Genomic DNA, 16210 nt, shown 5'->3' with positions numbered 1-16210 from the left:
CTTGTGCAGTGTGGGCTCTTGGATGCTCAGGCTTCAGTAGTTGTGGCTCCCTGGCCCTGGAGCACAGGCTTCGTGGTCGTGGCATGTGGGCGAAGCTGCTCTGTGGCATGTAGGATCTTCCTGGACCAAGGATTGAACCTATTTGTCCTGCATTGGCAGGCAGATTCTTTACCACTGAGACACCAGAGAAGCCCCTATGCTGTGTGCTATGCTTAGTCGCTCAGTGGAGTCTGAATCTTTGCAACCCCATGGACTGTAGCCCACCAGGCTTCTCTGTCCTTGAGGATTCTCCAGGCAAGAGTACTGGAATGGGTTGCTATGCCCTCCTCCAGGGGATCTTCCCAACCCAGGGCTAGAACCCAGGTCTCCTGCATTGCACATGGATTCTTTGCCATCTGAGCCACCAGGGAAACTCGAGAAGCCCCTACATTTTTTGAAATATTAGACTTAGCTAAAATAGAGGTCATCTATAGAAAAGAGGCTTTGAGCTGCTTAAGAAATAAGTACTAAACTAATAAAAAGGTAGAATGTTAACATGGCAAGATAGTTGGTCTGGTGTCAAATTCCTGGGTAAAATTTGATCTTGACCTAAGTCTTGCTTTTAGCTTTTAAAGCCATTCTTACACTTCCCATGGACACACCCATCTGATAGATGAGAAATCCAGGCGGGAAGCCTTGCAGAAACCATCCAGGGTGTTCTTTCTTTGTTCCTGTGCTCGCTCTCTGAACCTCACGTACGTTTTTGCAATTCTAGTATTGATCCTGCCTTGACCCTCTTCTGGGCTTATTTTTTACAATTTGTCTTTACAGCATCTGAAACTCAGTTTTCCCTAAATAATTCCCTGCTTTGGTCAGCACTCAGACCCTCACAATCACTCGCTGTCTGGATAGGAATCTCTGTGAAAACCAGCCCCTTCCCCATCTGCCTTCTTGGATAAGTTTTTGAAACCAAATGTGCTGGTGCAGTGACTTACTCAGAATTCCTTTTTCTTAGAGAGCTCTCTGGAGGTTTATATGGGCTAATGGATCCCCACCCACTTGACATTTTGCCCATTACATTATATGTTTCTTCCAAGGAACAGAAATATAACTCCCTTTCTGACAGCATGGGAGACACTCTCTTGCTGTTGCTCTCCAGGAAAAATCTCATAATCTAAGTAGACAAACCCTTGCTGAAAAATTAGACCAAATGGCAATTGTAAACTCCAAGGAAAGCATTTTTCTTCTGTGAAGTATTCCCTAGCTGGAAGTGTTAGAAACTTTACATATAGGGATACCGGTTAAGTTCATGGAAAAAATGAAAGGCTATGGACAGCTGGATATACTGTCAAAAATGAACCTTGTCAACCTAATTTTTTCCCTAGTTCTGTGCTGAGAAACTCGCAGCCTTCTTAATTCACTTTTATGAGATGAATGAGAAAAGTGAATGGCTGAAATTTAGTTGCTAAAAGAAACATGGGGAACGCATGTATACCTGTGGCAGATTCATTTTGATATATGGCAAAACCAATACAATACTATAAAGTTAAATAAAATAAAATTAAAAAAAAAAGAAAAGAAACACTGGGAAGCTAGCTAGCTCCTTTTTGCTTATTTGGTAGGTTTCAATGAAGGAAATACCATATGATTACCAAACAGAAGGGGATGGGGACAGATAAATCAGGAGTCTGGGATTAACAGATATGAACTACTATATAAAAAAATAACAAGGTCCCACTGTAGAGCACAGAAAACTATATTCAATATCTTGTAACAAGCTGTAATAGAAAAGAATCTGAAAAGTAATATGTATATTTATAATGTATAACTGAATCCCTTTGCTGAACACCTGAAACTAACTCAACTTTGTAAATCAACTCTACTTCAATAAGAAAAGAGGGGTGTGGATAAATTGTGAATTTTATAAGTGGAATACTTACTGTCCTTAAAAAAGAAAGAACTCCTGACTCATGCAACTGGATAGATGAATTCTAAAAACCTTTATTCTGAGTGAAAAACCTTACACAAGAGGGTGCCTACTTTGTGGTTCCGTTTATATAAAGTCCCTGATAGCTCAGTTGGTAAAGAATCCGGCTTCAATGCAGGAGAACCTGGTTCGATTCCTGGGTTGGGAAGATCCCCTGGATAAGGGATAGGCTACCCACTCCAGTATTCTTGGGCTTCCCTGGTGGCTCAGCTGGTAAAGAATCTGCCTGTAATGTGGGAGAGCTGGGTTTGATCCTTGGCTTGGGAAGATGCCCTGGAGAAGGGAAAGGCTACCCATTCCAGTATTCTGGCCTGGAGAATTCCATGAACTCCAGTCCATGGGGTCGCAGAGAGGCAGACATGACTGAGCAACTTTAACACAGTAAATAGACACAACTAATTTATGATGAAAATGATCAGACTACAGCAGGGACTAATCAGGAAGAAGAGGGGTGAGAGAAATTTGTGGGTTGATGGCATGTTCTTTACCACGATGGAAGTCTGTGCATTTGTTAAAGCTTATTGGATGGTATATTTAAATTGTGTATCTCATGATATGTTTTAAAACAAAGATTTTGAAGTCTATCTCATGCATGCTGAAGTGTTTAGGGGTAAAGTGTATTGACATTTGCAACTAACTTTGAAGTGGGTTAAAAAAAAAACTGATAAAAAGATAAAGGGATGGAAATCTAGCTCTCAAATCTAGGTGGAGTAGAAATGGGTTTGATTGCATAATTTTCTCAACTTTTCTGCACATACGAAAGTTTTCATACTGGAGAATTAGGGGAGAAGGCAATTTTTCTCTTCTAGCTTCCAAGAGTAGCAAAGATCTTGTTTTACAGGTGAAGGTACTGAAATCTAATTCCTTAAAATCCAAAGTTTTCAACAACGAAGTTAGTATTAAATTGAAGGGGGCTCTGATCCTACCACCTGTCTTCTTGTTTTGAGGCATGACTGTCCAAGTCCAAACACCCAGAACCCGTCGGATAAAATGGGAAGCAGGCAGGAAACCTGCTTTTCTTTGAAACCCTGTGGCCACTCCCCAATCTCAGAGTCAACTGACCTCTTTTCCAAACTAAAAGTTTTCCTTTTTTTTTTGAACTTTTTATTTTGCATTGGGGTAATGGCACCCCACTCCAGTACTCTTGCCTGGAAAATCCATGGACAGAGTAGCCTGGTAGGCTGCAGTCCATGGGGTCACTAAGAGTCGGGAACGACTGAGCCCCTTCACTTTCACTTTTCACTTTCATGCATTGGAGAAGGAAATGGCAACCCACTCCAGTGTTCTTGCCTGGAGAATCCCAGGGACAGGGAAGCCTGGTGGGTTGCCGGCTCTGGGGTCGCACAGAGTCAGTCATGACTGAAGCGACTTAGCAGCAGCAGCAGCAGCATAGCCAATTAACAGTGTATGATAGTTTCAGATGAACAGTTAAGGGACTGAGCCATACATATACATGTATCCATTCTCCACCAAACCCTGCTCCTTTCCACACTGCTACATAACACTGAGCAGAGCTCCCTGTGCTATAGAGTGGGTCCTTGGTGGTTATCTGTTTTAAATACATTAGTGTGCACATGGCCATCCCAAGTCCCTAACTATCCCTTCCTCCCAGCAACCAGAAGTTCTAAGCTGAAAGTTTTCTTGAGAGAAAAGATGCTAGGGGTAGTCAGGTTATTCAGCCCACTTTTTACTAAATATAAGTAAATACTGAGATATAATCTGTTATAAAGTGTCTGTTTTCTCAAAGAATTACTTTCCCTCCTGAGCTCATGTACTGGAATTTCAGATACAGAAGTAAAATTTCAGGTATCGTAGAATTATAAAAGCAAGTCTGCATGTAGTTTTGTCCTTGTTCAAGCAGAAATTCTGCAGACTTGCAGATGGTAAGCATGTCTCCCATTCAGAAGATGGCCGCAAGCAGGCTTACGGAGTAGCATGTGGAGTGGGAAGAATGCAGAGTGTATGTGTGGAGCCTGGGACTCTAATCCCAGGTCTGATCTTAGCTGGTCCTGTGACTCCGTGTAACTCCTCTAACCTTTGTCAGGGCCATCCTTTGATCTTGTTCTCCTTATTAGTGGGAGGATAAAACTAAAGCAAATTTCAAAGTTGAAAGAGTTGAAGGATACTCGAGCCCAACCTCCTCGTTTTCTTGGTGGAAAAAATTCAAGCCTAGTGATTTGTTCCAGGAAGCAGAGCCTTGACAGAAGCAAAGCCCGGCCCTAGAACAGTCTTTTTACTGACTTGCAGGTCAGTGTCATTCTCTCTTCACAATTACCTCCATGTAATAACTATGAAAGCTATTTGAGATAAATGTACTATAGGAATCACAGTGGTGGTGGTGCTGATATTTTTTAAGATACATATCAGTATCACATGTATATTTTTACTTGCAGAATATAAGTCTTTTGGATTTTAATATGGATACTAAGGCTTTATGTTAAATCTATTAACTATAAAGCCAGGTGTAGATAACAATTTATCTGTAGGGAACTGGTCCCTTTGGTAGAATTCATCATTTCTGTTAATACTCTCATCGCTATGCTGGACCTTTTTATAGGTTATTCTTAAGTGTAATATTCAATATCTGTAGTAAATCATGAGATTCACTATTTGAGTTGTAGGTGTTCCACTGGGATCTGGTTGACCAAGTATATAAAGCAACACCGTAGAGAATTGCATTTTGACATAAGAGGACTTTTGCAACACTCTAAATACAGTGGCATGTTTTCAATTATATTATTGATATTTTGTTTTTTTCCTTAAAAAGGCAAACACCATTTTGAGGTAAGACAGGCTAAATGAAAGTTCTTGAAGGCAGATCTGTATTGGCAGCTTTTTGATTTGGGCCTGTGTTTATGTTTTGTAGGCATCATGCAAGAGCATTATGTTTTTTTTCTTTTTATATTTCTCAGTTCAGTCGCTCAGTTGTGTCCGACTCTTTGCGACCCCGTGAATCACAGCACGCCAGGCCTCCCTGTCCATCACCAACTCCCGGAGTTCACTCAGACTCTACTGAGGTATAATTGAAGTGCAATAAGCTGCACATATTTAATGATCATTTGATCATATTTTAAAAGCATTTTTTATTAGAGTATAGTTGCTTTACAATGTTGTGTTAGTTTTTATTCATTCAGCAGAATGAATAGCCATTCACAGCAGAGTGAATCAGCCATGCCCTCTTTTTTGGGTTTCCTTCCTGTTTAAGTCACCTCGGAGCATTAACAAGACTTCCCTGTGCTTACGCAGTAGGTATAGTTATTTATTTTATACATAGTAGCACATATATCGGAGAAGGCAACGGCACCCCACTCCGGTACTCTTGCCTGGAAAATCCCAGGGACAGGGGAGCCTGGTGGGCTGCAGTCCATGGGGTCGCTAAGAGTTGGACACGACTGAGCGACTTCACTTTCACTTTTCACTTTCATGCATTGGGGAAGGAAATGGCAACCCACTCCAGTGTTCTTGCCTGGAGAATCCCAGGGTAGGGGAGCCTGGTGGGCTGCCGTCTCTGGGGTCGCACAGAGTCGGACACGACTGAAGTGACTTAGCAGCAGCAGCGCATGATACGTCAATCCCAGTTTCCCAGTTCATCCCACCCCACCCCACCTTTGTTCCCTCGTTGTCCATATGTTTATTGTCAATGTCTGTGTCACAATTTGCTCAAATTTGACATCTTCATAAACTGGTGAAGCCATCTCCACAATCAAGATAAAGAACACTTCTGTCATCCCCAAAACTTTCCTCAGAGCTCTTTTGCATTCCCTTCCTCATTTCTTTCAATGCCACCCCCAGGTAACCATTGACTTGCTTCTGCCCGCACCCCATCCCCCCATATCTAGAATTTTATGTAAAAAGAATTGTGTGCATAGGATTTCTTTTCTTTTTTCCTCTTTGCCCAGTAGTATTCTATTATGTGGGTGGATATGCCATAACTGGCTATCCATTCATCTGTTGGACGCTTAAGATATTTCCAGTTAACGTCTCTTACAAACAGTGCTGCCACATCTTTGCGTGGATATGTTTTCATTTTCTGTGAGTAAATACCTCTGACTGGAAGGGCTAGGTTATATGGCATGTGTATGCTTAACATTATGAAGTTCCCAAAGTGTTTTTCAAGGCGGTAATACCACTTTCCATTCCCACCATCAGTGAAGAAGAGTTCAGGTTGCTCAAAATCCTTGTCGGTGCTTGGTATGGTCAGTCTTTTAATTCTGGCCGATCTGATAGACGAGTAGTGTCACCTCATTTTGTATTTAATTTGCTTTCCTCTGAGGACTAATAACATTTACATCTTTTCGCGTGTGTTTGGCCTTTTGCTTACCTTTTGTGAAATGTCTGTCTAAAACTTGTGTCTTATCGTATACTGACGCATATATGGAATCTAGAAAAATGGTACTGAAGAATTTATTTGCAGAGTGGCAGTGGAGAAACGGACATAGAGAACAGACTTACGGACGTGGGGTGGGGGAGGAGGGAGAGGCTGAGAAGTATGGAGAGAGTAACATGGAGACTTACTATTCTGTATGTAAAATACATTGTTGCTGTTGTTCAGTCACCCAGTCATGTCTGACCCTCTGCGACCCCATGGACTGCAGCACGCCAGGCCTCCCTGTCCCTCACCGTCTCCTGGAGTTTTCCCAAGTTCACGTTCATTGCATCGGTGATGCCGTCCAGCCATCTCATCCTGTGACGCCCTCTTCTCCTTCTGCCCTCCATCTTTCCCAGCATCAGGAACTTTTCCAGTGAGTCGTCTGTGCGCATCAGATGACCAAAATACCGGAGCTTCAGCTTCAGCGTCAGTCCTTCCAGTGAATAATTGGAGTTGATCTCCCTTAAGATGGACTGGTTTAATCTCCTCACTGTCTGAAGGACTTAGAGGAGTCTTCTCCAGCATTGTAGTTTGAAGGCATCACTTCTTTGGCGTTCGGCCGTATTTATGGCCCAGCTCTCACAACTGTATGTGACCACTGGGAAGACCACAGCCTTGACTGTACAGAGCTTTGTCAGCAGAGTAATGACTCTACTTTTCAACACACTGTCTAAGTTTGTCATTTGTAAAATAGATAGCCAATGGGAATTTGCTGTATGACTCTGGGAACTCAAACGCGGGCTCTGTGGCAATTTAGAAGGGTGAGATGGGGAGGGAGATGGGAGGGAGGTTGGGGAGGGAGGGGACATGGGTGTGCCTATGGCTGGTTCTTGTCTATGTTTGACAGAAAACAACAAAATTCTGTAAAACAATTATGCTTCCATTAAAAAATAAATAAATTTTTAAAAAGACAAAAAAACTTGGTCATTTTATAATAGATTCTTAACAAATTTATAAGAGCTCTTCTATATTTTTGAATCCAAGTCCTTCTTCTGTTATTGTGTTGAGAAAATTTTGTTCCCAAATATGGCTTATGTTTTCATTTTTCGTGGTATCTTTCCAAGAGCAGAAGTTTTACATTTAATGAAGTTGGACTTAACAATTTTAGATTTAATGTTTTATATTTTTTTTTTCACGTGTTCTGTCTACAAAAGCTGCCGACCTTAAGATACGGATACTTTCTGCTCCATTTTCTTTTTGTAGTTTTAGATTGTACATTTAGGTCTGTGATTTGAATCAGTTTTTGTGTTGAGTGTGAGGTAAGAATCACTGTAGGTTTTTTCAGTTTTGATTTCCAGTTGATCCAACATCATTTGAAATAAAGGTTTTTTTTTTTCTCACCATTGACACAGATGTCAAAACTCAACATATACGTGTTCATCTGTCTTTGGATACTGTTTGGTACTGTTTGGTTCCATGGGTTTCTGTCCCTTTGCCAATAACCCACATCCTTGACTGCAGCTTTATAGTCGATCTTGAAATTAGGTAAGGCAAATTCTCCAACTTTTAACTATCTAGGTCCTTTGTATTTCCAAGTTAATTTTAGAGTCGTGTTGTCACTTTGTACGGAAAAGAAAAAGCCTGATTAATTTTGTTTGAAATTACATTGAATCTATGTATCAGTTTGGGGATAATTGCCATCCATGAATATGTGCAACTCTGTATTTATGTATAATTTAATATGACAAAGTTTTGTAGTTTTTGATGTACAGGTATTGGATATCTTCTCTTGGATTTATTCTTAGGTATTCTTTCCCCCTCCCCACTACTGTGAAAGGAATTGTAAAAAATGTATTTTCAATTTTTTGCCAATAATATATCATTATAGAGCTAACTTTTTGAATTAATCTTCACACGCACATGGCTGAATCTTTCATTAGTTGTGTAGATTTTTATGGGTTGCTTGGTATTTTCCAAGTAAAAAGTCATAATGTTGCATATATTGACAGTTTCACCTCCTTTTGGCTGTTATTCATATATCTCTTTTCTTGTTAATGAAATGGTTAGATCTTAAAGTGCTGAATAAGAGTGTAGAAAGCACACATTCTTGCCTTGTTCTCATATCTATTGAGGAAAAAAATAGGTCTTTAATTCTTTGAGTGTGATACAGGGTGTTGGTTTTTCCTAGATGCCCTTTATTAATGAAGTTCCTATTATTTGTAATTTTCTTACTTAAAAAAATCATGAGGGGTGTTGAATTTTGTTAAATGCTCTTAGTTTTACATTTATTGAAATGTGTTTTTTTCTCCTTTATTCTGTGAATAACACTGATTTCTGTATGTTAAGCTAACCTTGCATTCCTGGAAAATGCTTCCTTGGTTTTGAGATATAACACAGTTTTGAACATATAGTTCTGTATAGTCAAAGCTATAGTTTTTCCAGTAGTCGTGTATTGTTCTGAGAGTAGGACCAGGAAGAAGGCTGAACACTGAAGAATTGATGCTTTTGAGCTGTGATATTGGAGAAGACTCTTGAGAGTCCTTTGGACTGCAAGGACATCAAACCAATCAATCCTAAAGGAAATCAACCCTGAATATTCCTTGGAAGGACTGATGCTGAAGTTCCAATACTTTGGTCACCTCATGTGAAGAGCCAACTCATTAGACAAGACCCTGATGCTGGGAAAGGTTGAAGGCAGGAGGAGAAGGGGATGACAGAGGACGAGATGGTTAGATGGCATCCCTGACTCAATGGACATGAGTTTAAGCAAGCTCTGGGAGATGGTGAAGGACAAGGAAGCCAGGTGTGCTGCAGCCACGGGGTCTCAAAGAGTCGGACACGACTGAGTGAGCAACGACAACAGCTATGGTAGTACTACGTGATTTGGGTTGGTTGAATGCAGAACTTAGAATACAAAGGGCTGACTGTAAAGTTACATGTAGATTTTTGACTATGTGGAGGATCAGTATTCCTACTTGGATATTACTGTCAAGTTGGCCTTATAAAACAAAGTTGGACAGTTCTTCCAACTTTATTTTCTGAAAATATTTATACAAGGTTAGTGACTTGAAAGTTTGCCAGAATTCACTAGTACAGACATTTTGATTGGGGATTTTCTGTTAGAAAAGATACTTGATAACTTAATTTCATATATATATTTCATTTTTATAATTGCCTGTGCCAGTTGCTAAGTGGTATTTTTCGAGAAACTTGAAAACTTCATATAGCTGTGACATACTTTAGTGTAATGATGTTGTATTATCTTACCCTTTTAAAGACTGTTGGATCTGTGTGACTTTTTTTATTCTGATATTGTTGATTTGTGTCTCTTCATTTTCTTGACCATCCCAGGTGGAGCTTGTCAGTTTTGTTGATCTTTTCAAATAACCAGCTATTAGATTTTGTCTTTGTCTTTTCTTTCATTGATTTCTGCCTTTTACTTTATTTCCCTTCTTTCTTTGGGGTTTAATGTGTTTATTTTCTCAGCTTTTTATGGTAGAATATTAGGTCATTAATTTTCTCTTTTTACCTGTAACATAAGCATTGAAAACTTTGTGTTCATGTCTAATCTTTTCTTTAACTCTATGTTGTAAGTTTTAGTGTCTTGTATTTTTTGTTGTTGTGCAGTTCAAAGTAATTTCTAATTATCTTATGGATTTGTCTTTTATCCGTGAATTATTTTGAAGTGTTTTTTTTTAATGTACGGTATCCAATATTTTTCTAGTTGTTATTAATGTTTTCTATTTTAACTACCTTATGGTAGAGAATATACTATGCCTGATTTTGATTATTTCTAATATTGAGACTTTGTTAACGAGCCAGAATATGGTCTTTCTTGATGAATGTACCATGCATATTTAAAAGTAATACATATTCTGAAGTTGTTAGTTGAGTGTTCTATGAATGTTAATTAGATCTAAGTAGTCAGTTGTGTCTTTGAGGTCTTCCATGTGTATGATTTTCTTTTGAGGGAAGGAATGTAGTTTTCCTATAGATTACTGAAAGAGGAGTGTTAAAATCTCTTGGTAAGAGTGTAGAGATATCTATTTCTTCCCTTCTTCTTGTCATTATTTATTTCATATATTTTTGGGATCTATTAATTAGGTGCATTGGCATTTATAGTTGCCTGCCTAGTGAATTGCCCCTGATATCGTTTGAAATATTCCTTTTAATCTCTGGAGATACTCTTTGTCTTAAAACCTGTGTTATTTGATATTAAAGTTGCATTTCATCTTTACTAACTGCATAGAGTATGTATTTTTTCTGTACACGTAAAGTGCCTTTTTTTGTAGCCAACATATAACAGTTTGGGTTTTTACATCTACTCTGCCAATCTGTGCCATTTAGTCTTTAGACCATGGTTGTATTTAGGTTCACCATTGAATTATTTTCTGTTTGTCCCAAGTTTTGATCCTCACTTCATTCTCTCCTGCCATCTTCTTAGTTATTTGAATATTTTTATGTATTCCGTTTTAGTTTATCTAATTATGTATTCTGGCTAAAGCTCTTTGTATTTTTTTTTAAAAGTTTTCTGAGGAATTACAGTATGTATACCAAGTATTTCAGTCTCTTTAGAGCTAATACTGTACCACTTAACATAAAATGTAGAAAAATTGCAATGATATGAATTGTCCCCTAGTGATCCTTGTTACACTTTATGTAACATGTATATGTCTATGTATATTGAAAATCCCACCAGCTAATAAAATAATTTTTGTTTTAAATAGTTAAGTGTATTTTAAAGAACTTTAGAAAGAAAAATAGTCCTATGTTATCCAAAAATTTATCATTTCTGTTGCTCTTCCTTCATTGCTGAAGATCCATGGTTCCCTCTGGTATCATTTTTCTTTGGTCTGGAGAAGTTCCATTAGCATATACATCTCTCACTTATGTATCAAGTCTTCTGGTGATGGATTATCTTATTTTTCATTTATCTGAAAATGCATTTATTTCCCTTTCATTTCTGTAGAATATTTTCACTAGACACAGAATTCTAGCTTGACGGTTTTTTTTTTCCCCTAGCCTATAAAGATGTTGTTTTACCATTATGCCTCCATAGTTTCAGATGAAAAATCTTCAATATTTCAGCCCATTCCCCTGAGTCTAATGGGCCATATACCTCTAGCTTTTCTCAGTAATTCCTTCTTTATATTCTTTCATCTGCTTTATGTTTTATGGTTCGTCTTGGTGTAGTTTCTTTTGTGCTTGTGAGTCACTGAGCTTCTTGAATCTGTAAATTTATATACTTGACTAAATTTGGAAAGCTTTCAGGCATTATTTATTAAAAAAGAATTGTTTTCTCAAAATCTACATCATCTCCCTTGAATGTGAAATCTAAAATATAGTTGAGCAAATAGAAGCAGAGAATAGCATGTTGATTACCTGGAGTGGGGAGGTGGGGAAAACGGGGAGATAGACGTTGGTCAGAGTGTACAAAGTTGGAGTTTTGTATGATGGATGAATTGAGATGTACCGTATAATGGATATCACATATTTTTAGTGACTTTAGTAATCATTTCACTGTGTATATGTATATCAAATCATTATCTTACACACTTTCAATGTATACAATTTTCACTTAAAATTTTATTAAATTTTTTCCTCTACTTTTGGTTGTCCAATTACACATGTTAAGTTTTTGGAGTTTGTTTCATAGGTCTCTGAGACTCTTTTCAACTAATTCATCCTTTTTTCATCCTTCAGATTGGATAATTTCTATCCACCTATTTCAAAGTACTTATTCTTTCCTACATTATTTCTGTACTACTATTGAGTTTCCCCAGTAAGTTTTTCATTTTAAGTACTGAATTTTTCACTTCCAAAAGTTTGTTTCCTTACATTATTTTTCTGCAAATTCCTGTATGTTCAATATTTCAAGAGTGTTTTTCTTTACACATGGAACTTAGATATAATATTTGCTTAAAATATCTTTGATAGCTCCGTCACATAGACCATCTCTCTCTCTCTCTCTCTTTTTTTTTTTTTTTTTTGGTCTTTTTCCTTGAGAAAGGACATGTTTCTGGTTCTTTATATGCTGAGTAGTTTTGGATTGTATTCTGAATGTTATGACTGCTCTGTTGTATGCAGATTATTATATTAGTTCTATTATAACCATCTGCTGAATGATGATGATTTTCATCATCAGGCAGCAGGCAGGTAAGCCTCTTAGATCCAGATTGTAAGATGTGTCCCACCTTCTTTGGGAGGTGGTTCAGATCTCGGAGGGTTAGAATGAGGCTTGTACAGAAGGTGTAAATCTCTGTTCAGCTACCAGAGTCTTTGTTACCCTCATTTGAGACTGTCATGCATGCATAGCTCAGGAATTAAGGTGATATTTATTGATTAACAGAATTAAGGCATCCTTTGTTCCCCTTTTTCATCTCTGGTATTCTCCCCAAACTCTCTGGCCAGCAGGAATTCTTATTTTTGATTCGCTTTGCCAGAAAAACAGGTTTTATCGGCTTGTGCAGCTGCTATTGCTCACCGCTTTGCAGTTGGGGTCTACCCTTGGGGTTGGTCATACCGCACAAGGAAAAAAAAAAGCAAAAGCAAAAATAAATGGGAAACATCACTATGTAGGTCACTTTTCCAAGGTTTTACTCTTTCATAATCTGCCAGCTTTTCCTGTTCCTCTGGTGTGTGCATGTATGTATGTGTGTAAAATTAAAAAATTTTAGTTGTAGTTAGCATGAGGAATGGGTGATAGTGTACTTACCACTGATGATAGAATCAGAACTCATGTTGAATTTTTTCTGAGGAAAAAATTATATCAAGATATAGGATCTGTCTTTTAAAATTAGCCAAATCATTGTGACAGAGTTCTTGTCATCTGTAAGTTCTGGGGAGCAGAGCAAAAGTGATTGTCAAATTGTGTCTATTTCACACTCTCACATACACAAGGTAGGAGTATAGCTGCTGTTACATTTTAGATTATACATTCCAACTATTCTTTGCTTATATTGTTATTTCAAGGACATGGGAGACATTACTATTTTGCTCCAACACAGGGTTATTAAAGATAAAATCGATTATATATGTGAAGTGCTTAGACTTGTCAGTATCAAGCTGTATATAAATTAAAGTGGTATTATTACTCTAATGCACAACTAATCCTTAGATATTATTGACCTCTTTAGGACCAATTCTTTGTAGGGATTTAAATATGCTTAAGAGTTTCAGAGTTAACATTGGTGACAGTATTTCCTGTTGTGAAATGTATATAGTAGGTCAATGACAACTTTTTATATGAAAATGAGTTTATATAATTGATAAAATATGTAAAATCAAGACAACAAGTTAGTATTTCTGAAAGATGTGCATTTTGGAAATAGTCCAGGAATTTTTTCATTTTTCTGAATCAGAGGCTAATGTGGATTGTGTCTTAATACATTTCTACTTTCTTTGGTGATGATTGAGTGACTCTTAAGGAAAGGAAGAATGGGGGCAGCAAGGCCATTTTATGTACTAATAAATTTAAAAAAAGGCTGTATGGACATGCAATAAAATATAAGATTTTCCCATATGCTAAAGAAACCGTTCTGAGCCTGAATGGGGTCAAGTTATTTAAATTGGGCTCAGATAGGGAGCACACTGGAGTTCAGGTGAAGGAATTCCCTAATGGGCACTTTCCATGCATGTATTAGTTTTGTTTGCCTCTTCAAACTGTGGGTATAAAAAAAGCAATTTTATGAATTTATGTTATTTTAACATGCACTACTTCGTGAGACATTTTGTTATATGGCAGCCAGAATGTAAAAAATATTTACCTGATTAAAGTCTGTTGTATCAAATTACCCCAATGGTTTATACTTGAAAGTTAATTTGCATTTGGTAAAATGCACAAATCTTGTGTAAAGCTCAGTGGATTTCACAAATACTTTTTTAATGTGTCTCCCAGATCAGGATAGAAAAACAATCCCATTGTCCGTTAAACTTCTTTCTTTCATTTTTCCTTTCGGTATCGTCCATCTCGCAGCCAGAGTTAATCACAGTTGACCTTTGTCAGCACATATTAGTTGCCTGTTCTTAAACTTCATATAAATAGAATCGCATATTATGTTTTGAGATCCATGTGTATTGTATATATCAGTAGTTCATTCATTTTCATTGTTGAGGAGCCCTGTTTTATCAACATGCCCTGGTTTGAATATCCATTTTTCTCCTGCTCATTTCCTTTCATTTTGGAGCTATTACAAATAAAAATACCTAGCTCTTCCTTGTACTTATCTTTTTGAGAATACAGTTTACATTTTTATATTATATAAATTCATTATAAATTGTTGAAATAAATCAATTTGCCTATGGAATCTCTTTTCATGTCAGCTTTTAGAAGATACTTTGTGATAAAAAGAAAAAATGATCCCAAGATAAAGAAGCTAAACTAAGAGATTTTAACTTTTTTTAAAAGACCTTTTTCCCTTTTTCATCACTTAGATTGTTACTTAGATCTGATTCTTCTGGAAAAATTATAAATAAAAATTAAATTGTATAAATCTATTAAATGCATTGTAGAAGGAAATGGCAACCCACTCCAGAATTCTTGCCTGGAGAATTCCATGGACAGAGGAGCCTGGCGGTTTGCAGTCCATGGGGTCGCAAAGAGTTGGACATGACTGAGTGACTAACACATTAAATGCCTGTGAAAATTAAAACATACCACATACATGAAATTCTCATTTTTTAAAACAATTTGTATGATTATTTCACCCCCCCAATATGAACCACATGGTTCTGTATCTTTTCTCCATTGTGCTATTTCACTGTAGTATACAATGAGCGGTTTATGTGTCCCTCTCTCTGTCAAACCATAAGCTCCTAGGAGACAAAGGCCATCTGTGTCTTACTCTTCTGTCCCCAGCAGCTAGCACTTTGCCTGGCCCATGGTAGGTGCACATTATATGTTGAGTGAAGTGGATGACTGCTTTTTGTCTGGGGTATTAATTTGCCTTTCAGAAGTCATCTTTGCCATGGAAACATAACACACACTTAGCTTTAGCTCAGGAACTTACTATTCCCTTTATGTCTTAAGTCTTTTGTTTAATACATGAGCTGACTTATTCCCAGTTTCCTGTTTATACAGAGTAGGCTTTTGGTGAAAATGCACATTACCAAAAACCTATATAAGATTCCTGTTTTCTTTAATAACATTATGTTAAACTTCACTGGTATGTCAGAGAAAAATAACTTTTAAGTGAAGACATTCTATGTATTTACACAAATATACTATATAAATACATTATATATATATTCCTAACTCATCTTTGCTTCTAGGATATCTATTAGTGTATGATATATTTAGTGTATAGAATACAAGCATTGTTTTATTTATCTTTTTTAATATCGGCAAAAGACACAATATCTATTTTAGACAAAAGACCTTGAAATTATGCATGATTTTCATTATACTGGGATTTCTATGTTGAATCAAAGGTCATTATTCTAATCATCTCAGACTCTTCTTTTTTCCCCTAATAGATCTTTACAGTGCCCATCTGTCTGTGGTTCATGGTATAACCTTTTTTGATAGGAGCAGAATGGCAGATGGGCAGCAGATGGGAGTTTTGCCCTGCATCTTGGTTCAGATCCTGGCCCCGGCAGAAGCTGTCAGGGATTGTCAGTTCGTCCTCACAGCTTGTGGGCTCCAGTCCTGTGTTTGGCATCCTGACCAAGGGTCTGAATTGACGCAGAGCTGGACCAAACTATTGGCCATTCTGAAGAATTAATGGTTAAAGACTAATGGTAAGGGTAGGGGGCACCCAGTGAATCTGTACAAAGCACTTGAGAGAAGTGTCTTTTGTCTTTCGCTGTGTGCTGGGTCCTCGGGACCCTTGAACCAGCTTGTTCTCAAGATGGAAGTGGCAGAAAGAGGAAAATATTATTGTCACATAGGCATTTATCTATTTTCAAAATATAGTCCCCAGAAGTCCTCCTTCCCG

The 16210-nt window shown here is 37.6% G+C and overlaps 1 long non-coding RNA gene across 6 annotated transcripts in view; it reads left to right on the top strand.

Annotated features, from left to right (window-relative positions):
* Positions 1 to 16210, top strand: part of LOC100847951 (uncharacterized) — a 413745-nt gene that overhangs the window by 353919 nt on the left and 43616 nt on the right. The window contains exon 7 of one of the 6 annotated variants that reach the window (XR_814920.4): positions 6519 to 14793. The exons of the other annotated variants lie outside the window; for them this stretch is intronic. This is a non-coding gene — a long non-coding RNA (uncharacterized lncRNA). Of the gene's footprint in view, positions 1 to 6518; positions 14794 to 16210 lie in introns of those variants that run through there. 6 annotated transcript variants of the gene reach the window in all.

This window comes from Bos taurus, chromosome 23 (genome assembly GCF_002263795.3).
Source record: "Bos taurus isolate L1 Dominette 01449 registration number 42190680 breed Hereford chromosome 23, ARS-UCD2.0, whole genome shotgun sequence".
Classification (NCBI taxonomy): Eukaryota; Metazoa; Chordata; class Mammalia; order Artiodactyla; family Bovidae; genus Bos; species Bos taurus.
Note: the sequence above shows the minus strand (reverse complement) of the source record. Positions and strands in the feature narration are given on the sequence as shown.